This window comes from Grammomys surdaster, unplaced genomic scaffold (genome assembly GCF_004785775.1).
Source record: "Grammomys surdaster isolate TR1022 unplaced genomic scaffold, NIH_TR_1.0 188, whole genome shotgun sequence".
Lineage (NCBI taxonomy): Eukaryota > Metazoa > Chordata > Mammalia > Rodentia > Muridae > Grammomys > Grammomys surdaster.
The window spans coordinates 10,937,680-10,949,990 of record NW_021604633.1 but is presented as its reverse complement, the minus strand read 5'-3'; the positions used below and the strand labels follow the sequence as shown (position 1 = coordinate 10,949,990).

The window sequence follows — 12,311 nt, the reverse complement described above, 5'->3', positions numbered from 1 at the left end:
AGGGCAGCAGATGGGACTGGCATTCAGCCGTATCATTTCTGCTTTCATCCTCAAAGTTCAATATTTAATCTGCAATTCGTATTTTTATTGTAGGAGAAAACATTGAATACTCAGATCTGACTTCACTTTTATGTGATGGTGGCGGTTTCACCTAAGAACAGAAAAGAAAATGACTGGGTCCTATGCTTCTTAGTGTGTGTGTGTGTGTGTGTGTGTGTTTTGTTTTGTTTTTCACTTGATATAAGCTAGTGTCATCAAGGAATAAGGTACCTTTACTGAGTGATTGCCTTCATCAGTTTGCCTACAAGCAATTCTTGATGGATGACTGATGTGAGAGGAACCATCCCATCATGGGTGGATTATTTCTAGGCAGGAGGTACGGGTGGTATAAAAAAACACACTGTGGAAGTTTTGAGCCGTGAGCCAGAAAGCAGCATTTCTTCATGGTCTCTACTTCATTCTGTTCCTGCCTTCAGGTTCCTGTCCTGCTTGAGTTCCTGCCCTGAAGTCCTTCAGTGACGGACTATTCTTTCCTCCCTTGTTGTTTGGTCATGGTCTTTATTGCAGCAATAGAGAGCTAACTGGTACAGGCACCATTTTTAAACTACCAAGTTATGTCTGTTTCTGTAAGACTTTTGGGTCTAAATGTAGGATTTTCGGGTCTCAAGAATCCTACTGTCCCAGGACACATCCCAGGAGAGGCACATTCCTTAGTTAGAGGACACTTGCTGGATTAACATTCAGAGGAGGAAGAGAGAGGCTGATTAACATTCCTTAGACCACAGGAGAGGGAACCCACCTGTGGGTAAGGGGGCCCCAGAGCATAGATACATTCCAGGAATCAGGAAGCTGAGCCCTTAATGTAATAAACCTGACACTCCTTGTCATAATCTGAGTCACCTAGGGACCGAACCCTGAAAGGTCAGACTTTGTGGTTTTCCCTCGTGAACTATACTGTACTCATAAATACAGTACCCAGCTCTTGTTCGGCACTCTCTTGCCTGCATACGAGAGAGTCCTAGTGCACTAGTTTCATTAAACTGAACCTCATGTAATTACAGAGAGTCCTGTCGATGTGCGTTTCTGTGGGAGCGTGTCCCCTGGTTTTGGATCTTACAGTCCAACATTTCTAGCACAGAAAAGTTAAAGAAATGAAGGTTTTCATTTGTAGACATGAAATTTTTAATATTTCTAATGTTTCCTCCCTATCTTTATATGAAAAGTCAGAAAATAAAAGTCAATGTCTGTATAAAATACAGCTATTCATTTGAAACACAGACAAATTTGCCAAGTATGTTGAGGGTATACTGGAAGAAGGAATCATCACATTATTTAAATTAGCAAACAGTGCTAAAAACAAACCCAGTATTTAGCTTCCTTTAAAACATCCTTTAATAAAACCAAACATGAAATACACTTTTCACAATGGTATTAAATATTCCATTTCCATGTGTTGTCATCTTCTGAGTTTTATTCATATGAAACTGCCTTGGTTTTATAGAAGAAAAATAGGTAGCAAATGGGAAGAATTTATCCAATTGTGATATCAAAGAAAAGTAACTTGTAATACACAGAGACTGGTGACCCCAAGGTGACCCTGAGCACCTCAGCGGTTACCAAGAATGAAATGAAGTATGGACAAAAAATTCACCTAGAATTTCAGTTTGTCACATGATACGCAAGTGTCCCTACATTACAGGGTCTACTCTTTACAGGTAATACATTCAGATCTACCTGGCTTTGGTTTTTGTTCTTGGTATCTGCCACAGTCCCTTAAGAGAAATATGTCAAAACACCATCAGTTGTGGCTTAAAACACAAGCCTTTATTTTTCACAGTTCAGGAGCCTGGGAAGTTCAACACTGAGGCTGAGGTTCTGTGCCTCAGGGATGCATGACTAGATGTGTCCTCACAGGGACACATGTCTTTGATCTGTGCATGCTACTAGGACCTTCATGACCATGTCACTTACCACTGTCACCAGGGGGATTAGGTTTGAGCCTGTGAGTCAGAGCAGGCACAAATGCTCAGACCAAAAATACGTATATTAGAATTTAACAAAAGTGCACTCTCATGTGTGTTTTACAATTTTAATAGTTTTATGATATTACTATTACCAAATATAATTCATATATATATGCTCAAAATTATTCTTCTTGTGGAGAACGTATTAGAAATAATTAGACTGACTTTCAGGAATAACGGAGCCATTACCAAACCTGGATAATAAAAGTGAGAAGCCAGAACAAAGTAGTAATCTGAAGACTTAGGCTAGCATTGACAAATTGTATTAGGATTATGAAAAACAGAAATGAAGGGAGAGCTACTCCTATCCTTTCATACAAGGACAAGCCCTGAGGCAACACACCACACACATAAGCTGATGCAAGAGTCGAAAAAATTACGGAAGAGCACAAAAGGAGCAAGCACGCCTGCATAGAACACAGCCTGCACCAGCTTGGGGTGGTGACACTGTACAACAGCGGCAAGAAGAACAAACCGAAGGTGGAACAGAAGGAGATGGACAAGGGTCTGCCTGGCAAAGCTGAGGTTGATAAATCCAAAATAAATCCCAAGTCCCTTCTGTCCTTTCCCATTTCCCACTTTGCTGATACTTCCTGTTCTCCTCTGCCTCTCTGTGCCCTACTCCTATCCCAAACACGGGCACGAGGAAGTCCTGCTCAAGTCAACATTCCCCCTCGCTGAGCTAGTTCCCACCAAAGAAACACCAACAGTGTACCTAATAATAGCAGTCCCAACAAGCAGGACTTCATCTAAGATCCACACAACTAATCGCTCTTACAGCTGAGGGAATGGAGACACGTTCTACTCAGAGTAACCAACTCGGAAGCGTGGAGATACAGATTCAGTCCCAGCTACTCAGTTCTGATGCTGGCTTTTGACGACTGTGCCCCACTACCTAAAAACTATAATATGAGACGAAAGTGAGAATGCGTTTCTTCTCTAATCTTCTCCCTGTTTTCCTAGTCCTAAAATCCTAACATTCTGGAGTCTGGACTTTATCAAGTAATGCGTAGCATTAATGGCAGAGACCCATCAGATGCCTTTCAAGTGTGAAGGAGTGGAGTGAGAAGGAAAGGGGGCCGTTCTTGCTACAGATGTTGTTGCTTCCAGGCACTCAGAAGTAGGTGAAAATGAAATCACAAAGTTGGCAGTCCTTTCCTCGCGTTGTACATCTAACGGGTGTCCTCTGCAGTGTAAGCATGAAGCAAAGCCTGGCACAGCTGTTCCTGTCGTCCTGTTGTCTTTTATCTATGGAGTGCTTTCCCCTTAAAGTGAAGGGAGCCTTTGAAATTCTGCAAGCTGAGTGCCTCCTTTCCCATCATTCCACACCTATGCCAAGTTCCAAGACTGGCTTTGATGTGAATCTAAAGTGGCTAAGCACCCCGCTGTCATTCCCTGGATCTGTCTCCCTGTGAAACTGTGATATGCTCATCACCGTCCCACGTGAGGAGACCAGCTGCACATGAACAATGAGGATGTCCTTCTACAACTTCAAGGAGCTCATGGATTATGCTGATGGCCGCCAGAGGGTACATTGTTGGAGGGAGGGGTGACATTTACACATTTTGAAATCACAGGAGACATCACGCCGTGAACGTATCTCAAAGCTGTAGACCTTCAACCTTCTGAAGTTTTGTCCTTGCCTTTGTGGATGATGGCAGCCAACCTTAAGAACTGCTAAATGAAAATGCAGGCTTCCCTAAAGTTGAAGAATAAATCTAGCCTGAAACATTTTGTTGTCAGTGGTGTTGGTAATGCAGTTTGATGGACATTATCATATTTGAGGTATCATTTCTCTCTATTCATTTTAATGGCACTTTAAGACTGTACGGTCTTTTCTTTGAATTAATATCCCATTTTAGGGCTATAGTAACCTTTCTGCAGCAAACCTTTTATTTTGCATTGGTAGATAGCACCCACCAAATCACTCATAGATGGCACATTCTAGTGGCCCCATTTTTAGGAAAGCATCTGACAGCATTAAGAACAGAAGTATCCTTTCCCTACCCCTGCCGCAGAACATAATGTATAGAAATTCAGACTCTATAGGAGTCGACAGGAAACATTTCCCTGTCTCCTATCCTAAAGTATATTGCTCAAAACAAATGTTATCTTGGTTTTTTGATTAATCTGTTTCTTGAGACACATGATACTTGACTTTATGGTAAAGTACTCATAGTTTTCAGAATTTCTCCCCAGACTGTCACATTCTCATTTCAGCATGAATTAATAGGTTGGGAAGACGGATGAGGGCCCTTGAAGAGCATCTTAATATCTGCATTTGGGGAATGACACTCAAAAGACCAAGAGGTTCTACTGTGATTCTGTGCCAACTAAGTGCAATCCATTCTTCCAGATGTTGTAAAGTAAGGTAAGCCCATAACTGATATGAATTAAATTCAGCAGCTCCCAGGCCCATGGGCTCCAGATGGAGTCAGCTGATGGCAGCCCTGGCAGGAGATCAATTGGAAGAGAGTGACAAGGTAATCACTCCCCTGGCTTCCTCTCTCTGCAGGTCCCTCTGATGGGCTCAGACTGGCCAAGGCCTATTACAGTCCTTCTGCCTGCCCGAAATTTCCAACCTCCTGTACCTGCATTCTTTCCTCCTTTAGCAGAGCCCAGGGACAGCTCTGTTGCTGCTAGCCCAGTCTGCACTTCTGCACTAAGCCTTATACCTTCCCACTCAGACCTTTAACAAACAGAATTCTTGTAAATAAGCCCCTGCAATTTTTCAGAGTGTGTCCAGCATTTCTTTTGATATGCTAATACAGAATTCTCAACTTGGCTTTCAGGGAATTTACAATCCAGCTGAATTCCATAGCTGCAAGATTCTGGCGTGGTTTGGACAGACAGCACAAGGTCGACCCGTTTCAACAGGAAGTGGTTTATTTAGGGAGGGGGATGGGAGAGAGGAGCGGGAGAAGTGGTGGGAGGAAGAGAGAGATAGAGAGAGAGGGAGAGAGGAAGAGGTTGGGGCGGTCCCAACTATTTGAGCGGGTGATGATGTGTAACTTCTTCGCAGGTACAGGTGAACGAGACAGGTGAATTCTGGGAGTGATTATCTTGGTTGCCTCAGCAACGATGCAGAAGTCACCTGGTGCCTGAATGTGACGTCACTGAGTTCAGACTTATGTTAACAATAGTGGCATATTTAAGATTACAACTCAGGTCCCTTAACTTCTGAGAGATCATGTAAGCAACCATTGGCCCATAGAACAGATAAAACGGATCCAGCAGATGTGTGTCTATGTCCACTTTGTTAAGTACAATTTTTTCTTTAAAAAAATTAACTGCTAAGATATAAAGTTAGTAAAATTTATATGAAATACACAGGTTTCATATATTTGGCTTCTGTGTGGTAGCAGACTGGAAACTGTATTTTTTTCTGTAGACAACATCATTTTCCCTTGAGAGGAATACAAACTGACAGAGCTAATCCTATAATGGTGGAATATCAGTAGTTGCTGGAAAGAAAGAGAGCGCTGTTTTGCTGTGCTTTGTTTCCTTAAACAGGCTGAAAGAGCAGCGGGGCTTCTGACAGCAGTGTTTGAAGGTTCCTGTTCTGGGCAGCCATTGAGAGAGATGGTTGCTTTCCAGGCCTTGGCCCAGTACCATCCAACTGTGCTGACAATGGACCCTTCCAGTCATCTCGCCATCCTCAGCATCTCCCAGCTCTTCAACCTCAGCTCTGATGCTGTGCTTGTCTTCCCATTGAACAAGATGATCATTACAACAGCTCATAGAGTGATAATAAAATACAACAGAAAAAAATTCATAACCCACAATGTCCAGTAACTACACCTGCTTCTGTTTAAGAATATTACAGATTTATAAATGTCTCGACTCTGAAAGAACTAAATGATCAAAAAGGAGCTTTGTTCCTGCTCCAACATCTGCTGGAGGCAGTCTCTTGGATTCTTCCCTTACTGTGTGGATTAAGAAACACAGATATAATATATATTTACACAAATGAAATTCAACTCTTAACTTTATTTTTACACAAGACATATGCTAATGACTAAGAATCAATGTCACGTAGACAATAACATGGCTTGCTTGATAGCCCTGCAAGTACCCAGTGTAGTCTATAAAACATTCCATAGCCTTAAAGATTTCTGTAACCAGCCAGACACCATCCTATCACCACACTCCCCTGTCCAGAGCAAACTGATTACAGAGGCTGTGTTTCAAAGGGTACTGCTGTTTATAAATGTCTTTCTAACTAGTAGACGCCAGTAATATGTAATGGCACGGATGAACAGCTCTGCATAGTTGTTAAAGTTGCCTGCAACTATTGCCTTAAAACTCATGATATCATCCGCTGGCAATGGACAAAGAGACACTTTAATGGTGGTGGTATTCTTATATCAGTCAGGGGAAGAGCAGATAGCAGTTCTTTGTTGGCCCTAGATTGATGCTTGTCTTGTGGCCGGAACTGTTTGATGCCTAGGACATACAAAAATCAAATCAAATCCAGGCCACTCTTGATGGGAGGAGGAAGATAGAAACCTTCCTTCCGCCATGCCAGGCCACATGGTGCAGGAGGGGTGTAAGTGAGCCAACCGCAAAGCAAAAGTTGTGGAGAGCTGGACCCACCACCACCAGGAATGGGTACAGGAGTGATGTCCTGCCACTTCCCTCACCACCTTGTGGCAGACTGGAAAGCTGGCTCTGGGGTCATGAAAATGGGAGAGCTGGCCTGTTCTTTGCTGGCTGCAGCTCTCAGGAAGATGGGCTCTACACATGGCCTGGGCAGCACAGTAGAGATGACCCTGATGGTTAATGCACAGGTAAGACAGCCCAGAGGGTATAAGAACCAGAGAGCTGGCCTAGCCTCTTCCAGACTGTAGCACTAGGAAAGTAATCCCCAAACCAAGACTGAGCAGCAAAGAAAAGCTGGCTCTGGAGGCATAGATGTTAGTTGGCCAGCCCCAAGGGCATAAGAGCAAGAAAGTGGACCCTGCCATCTGCTGATGGCAACATTGGGTCACCTAGCTGAAACAGTGCTGGAGAGCTCACCCTGTTGATTCTGATAAGGGAGAGCTGGCAGGCTAACCAGCTCACCTACAACCCAGGCCCACATTCAGGGCTGATCTGGCCCACTCCAAAATCTACAAACAGTCGGTATGTATGAAAGGGTCATTCCTGCTGTGCCAAAGCTGCAGAGTCTCCATGACACAGGGCAACAACAGGATAACCAGGAGTTCCAGTGAGGTTCCAATATTAATGTTGTCACAGAAGCCAGAGAGAGCTCTAGAACCAGACCAGTGACTCATGGCAATGAAGATTTGTGAGTGAAGATGTGGGGCACACTGTGACATACTACAGCTTCCACAATGAGATGTTTTCTATGCTCGTGTGAATGTGTGTGTGTGTGTGTGTGTGTGTGTGTGTGTGTGTGTGTGTGTGTGAGAGAGAGAGAGAGAGAGAGAGAGAGAGAGAGAGAGAGAGAGAGAGAGAGAGATTGCAAGGACAAAGGGTGGATATGAGGGGACAGGAAGGTGAGCTGGACTGGAGTGCATGATATAAAACTCACAAAGAATCACCCTCATGTTATCTCCAACAAGAAAATGATTTCAACTAATAAATGGGAACCTTCAATTTTAGTATAAAGGTTAGAAGAGGAAAGATCTCAAAAAGCAACTGAATGAATATAAAGAGTTGGAATCTGGGGTAGGCTTAGACAGAAAAGGTCTTGCTGCTCAAACATGGGAGCCTGAGATGGAGCCCCTCACACATACATACACCACTAGGTAGAGAGGCATCCGGCTGCATTCTAGCACTCCAGGGGTGAAGACAGGAGGATCCCTGGGGCTTGCTAGCCATCAAGCCTAGCCAAGCAAGCAAACTCCAGGTTTAATTAGAGGCCCTAACTCAAAAGAGGGGATCAGGGTGAGAACAATTGAGGAAGACACTTGACAACAACGACCTTTGGCTTTACACCTATGTAATAAACTTGGGCATCACAGCCAGCGGGGAGGGGGGGGGGAGCCTGAAGACAGGCAGATCCTGAAGACTTGCTAGCCAGACAAACTAGTCAAAACATCACCATCCACATTCAGTTTAAAAAAAACTGTTTCAAAAATAGTAGAGGTTAGAAAATGGCGTGTGATGTTAACATCCTGTTGCTGCAAACATGCATACAGACTCACGCACCCACCCATGCCCATATGCATACACGTTCATATACCACACACACACACACGCACGCACACACACACACACACGCGAAAATTAAATGTCTTTAATCTAGTACTTTTATATACGAAGATAGATGCTTTTGAAAATCTTTCCTAAGATTACATGAACTAAAAATAGAGGTTTCAGCTGTACTTGGCAGACTTCATAATCAAAAACAGATAAGTTCCCCCCCCCACTCTTCTTGCAAGATTTTTCTTACTTGCAAGACTTTCACTCAAATCTTAAATCAAACGTTAAACTCAAATGTAGTAATATCAGTGTTGTCTTCTGAAATATATTCTTTCTGCTGTTTTGTCCAAATAGTTCAACTCAGGAAATGCATGACAGCAATGTTGTCAAGAACAGGATGGTGTGTATTTGCCTTCACACTTGACAGTGTTCTTTTCCCAGTTGGACTACCATTTGTATACTGCTGTATTCTTAGAACCTGATAGGCACAGACTACGTTCCCAGCAACTGCTAAATGAAGGAACTGATTGGCGAATGATTTTAAAGAAGCATAACTTTTTCTGCTAGAAAGATCTCTATTCTGTTGCTGTCACAATATACATGCTTAGCATTTTTTCAAAGAAAACGTTTTAATAAAATCATAACATTATTTTACAATAAAACCTTATAAGCTATACTCCCGTTTTCTTGTCATTTTCTCTAGAATCACATAGGTAATAGATCAGCAGGAAAACTTTTTAATAAGAAAGAAAATTCTAATGTGTTTTGTTCCAAAGCTCTCCCACTTTTTGTTGGTCCTTAATATGATCCCAGTGTTTGTACAGAGTAGAAAGTGCCTGAAAGATGCTCAAGTTTTGGTCCTCTGAGGTTGACAGCTCTCTACTTTCAACATATGTTGCCTAACTTCCAGAAACAGTAAACATGAGAGAATATGTCAACCTTCATAAAGACTCTGACCAAAATCTTACTCTGAAATTACATGACTGAGTGAACTAGAAACATAATCAGAATTAGAGCGTAGTATAAATCAAACCTTGTTTGTGTCTGTCACTACAGATGGAAATGCAATCATGTTGTTTGAGATAAGAGAAGGCTTGAGAGCCTCTAGACATTTTAGATATCGTGTAATTCAGTCACTTTATCTTACTGGTCAAATAACAGAGACAGAGGAAGCTGAAGCTACAGTTATGAGTTCACTCAACCAATTAGCAGCACAACAGACTTTTAGGTTCAAGTCCACACATTCTGAGACCCATTGCAATTGGGCTATCAGGAGTCACCTTACAAGAACAAAATGCCAATAGGTAGGTAAAAGGCATGGAGAAAACCACTCCAGAGATCGCGCCTGGGAGCCACATCTACTTTATAGTATGTGAATAACTACTTAAATAGTGGAAGGCTATTGACTATGGTTGATTAGCACATTACCTCTGGTTGGAAGAAGCACATAAAAGGAGGCTTGGAGAGTGCAGACTGCTCAGCAGACCAGTTACTTATGGTACTTCAGAATCCAGTGTTCTGACTTCTAGGCACACTCAGAAACATAATTCAACGGGCTTCTTGTTTAGGAACACAGTGTGCCAGATAGGCTGGCCTCCAAGTCATGTCTGCATTTTATCTACCACAAACTGGTTGAGTTGACAATGTTATTACTTTTTGAAATACCAAACAATCACAGATTAAATATGAAATACTTATTGCAATAAAAAGAAGACCGACTTAATAACTCGGAAAAAATATTGTCAGAAGTAGATTAAAACCCCTTCGTTAGGTTGTTAGTGCACTTGGCAGGTTTGGGGTTGGATTTGTAATAAGGAAAACCATGACATGAAAGTTTCTTTTAATTCTTTGAGATTGAGACATCTCTTCAAAAGGCAAAAACTTGGGGTTAAGAGATGGCTCGGCTGTTAAGAACAAAAGCTGCTCTTGCAGAGGAGCAGAGTTCAGTTTTCTGCTCTGACATCAGTTTCATGCTCACAACTGCCTGTAACTCCAGCTTTGTGTGGTCTAATACGTTCTTCTGGAGTCCACAGGCACCCACATAAACATGGACATATGCAGAATAACACAAAATAATACAAATAAAATATGTTTAAAGCAAAAAAAAATATCGTTTATGAACCATGGATGAAAAGTAAAAGAGGAAATGAGGTAAACAATTAGGACATTCAGACAGCAAAATTGTCGTGTGTTTTAAATAAAATGAAGTGTCAATTGCATACTGTAGAGAACAATTTAAAAAGCTCTGATTACCTTATGGCCGTGCTCAGTGTTTTAAGCTGTCTCTAAATGTCAAATTTAAATTAACCACTTTGCAAATCCAAGTGCTCACTGATCCTTTTGTAGCATATTTACTCTCCCTGCAAGATTATTTTTAAGTTAAAGTTTGTACAAATTATGAAAAATAAATGTCAAATCAAGAATTTATCTCTATTGAAAACATAATGAGTTCGAGGGACATGCAAACTGAGATAATCCATCTCACCCCCATTGGAATGTCTATAATAAAGAAGGATGGAGATACTGGTGAAGAAGCACTTATATACCAACAAGAACAGTGCCTACTAGTGCAGTCAGTGTGGAGGCTCTGAAATCACCTAATAGCAGGACTTCTATATTTTCCAGGTAAAACACTCCTTGACATATAGCCAAAGGAATCGGACCCATGTTCTTTGCTGTGTTCTTTGCCTAGATGCCCACCAACAGATAAATGGATAAAGAAAGTGCTGTGCACACATTTAATAATGTTTTATTTGGTTCTAAAGAGGACCAAAATTACAACACTGCAGGAAAACAGATGGAGTCAGAGATCATTCTGTTAAGAAAAAGTGAGTGAGACTCAGAAAGAGAAGTATGGATGCCTTTTCACTTGAAGACTCTAAAGATAAAAGCAGAGGGGCAGCTATTTGTGGGATACAGGCAAATCAGCCACAGGAGAGGAGGGTAATAGGAGTTATGGGAAGAAGAGAATAGCCTGAGAGAATACATAAAGCGTGAATGAAGTCGTGAGTACATGGGAGTTGTTGACATGAGTACAGCCATGTAATGGACTCCAAAGTCTCAGACCCACGGAACTAGCAAAGCATTCCCCTGGTCCAAGTATGCCTATTGACAGTGTATGTAGACAATATCAATGGCAGCTTCCTCCTCAGGGGACTGCAATATCAAACTGTTCCCTATAGACACCACCCACCAAAACCTACCAACTCTGTTCAGATGTATAAAATAAACACACTGAGTTTCTGGGCTACTTCTGGTGTGTCTCCATCAGAGAATGGTCACCCAATACCAGAAGGAATCTAAATCTTAGGCTAGAACAAAGAAGTAATCTCAGGCAAGAATCTAAATCTTAGGCTGAACAAAGAAGTAATTTCAGACATGAAAATGACCTTGGGCTAGGACAGGGAAGTAGGCTCAGATTCTTTGGTCATCCTCATAAGCCCTTAGAAACAGTGATCATGGGAGTGTTCACATAATTGGGTTTAATGCCTTGCTTGTTCTTTGACTATTTGTGTTTATTGTATTGCTTGCTCCTTGACTATTTGCATCTATCATATTGCTAGGCCGTCAACCTAGAACTGACCTTAATACATTCATGTAATCAAAATGGTATAAAAGCGTTAAGGAGGAGAGGGGATGGGATAGGGGTTCTAGGGAGGGGAAATGGGGAAAGAGGATGACATCTCTATTGTAAATAAATAAAATATAACATATGTATATCAGAATGAAATCTATTGTTTTGGATACAAACTAAAAAATATAATTAAAAGGGACAAAAATACAAAAGGGGCACTGAAGAGATGGGTCAGTGAGTAAGGGTGTTTTTTCAGCAAGCATGAGGACTTGAGTGTGAATCCCCAGCATCCACAAGATCCCAGAGCTGGGGGACAGAGACAGGATGCCCCTGAGATCTTCCTGACCAGCCAGCCTAGCCAATCAATGAGCTTCCAGTCTGTGAGAAACCTATCTCAAGGAAGAGAGTGACAGAAAGATATTCCACATTCAATCCTGGCCTACACACGTGCGTGCATGCACGCGTGCATTCACACACACACACACACACACACGTGCACAAATTCGCAGGCACACAAGCGCACACATACATATACATGCACCACACATGCACAAAATTTAAAA

The 12,311-nt window shown here is 42.0% G+C and overlaps 1 non-coding gene across 1 annotated transcript; it reads left to right on the top strand.

The window, feature by feature from the left end:
- Positions 1-6,340: 6,340 nt before the first annotated feature.
- LOC114622476 lies at positions 6,341-6,483 on the top strand. The gene has a single exon (XR_003711601.1). It is a non-coding gene; the product is annotated as a small nucleolar RNA SNORA48 (small nucleolar RNA).
- Positions 6,484-12,311: the final 5,828 nt, after the last annotated feature.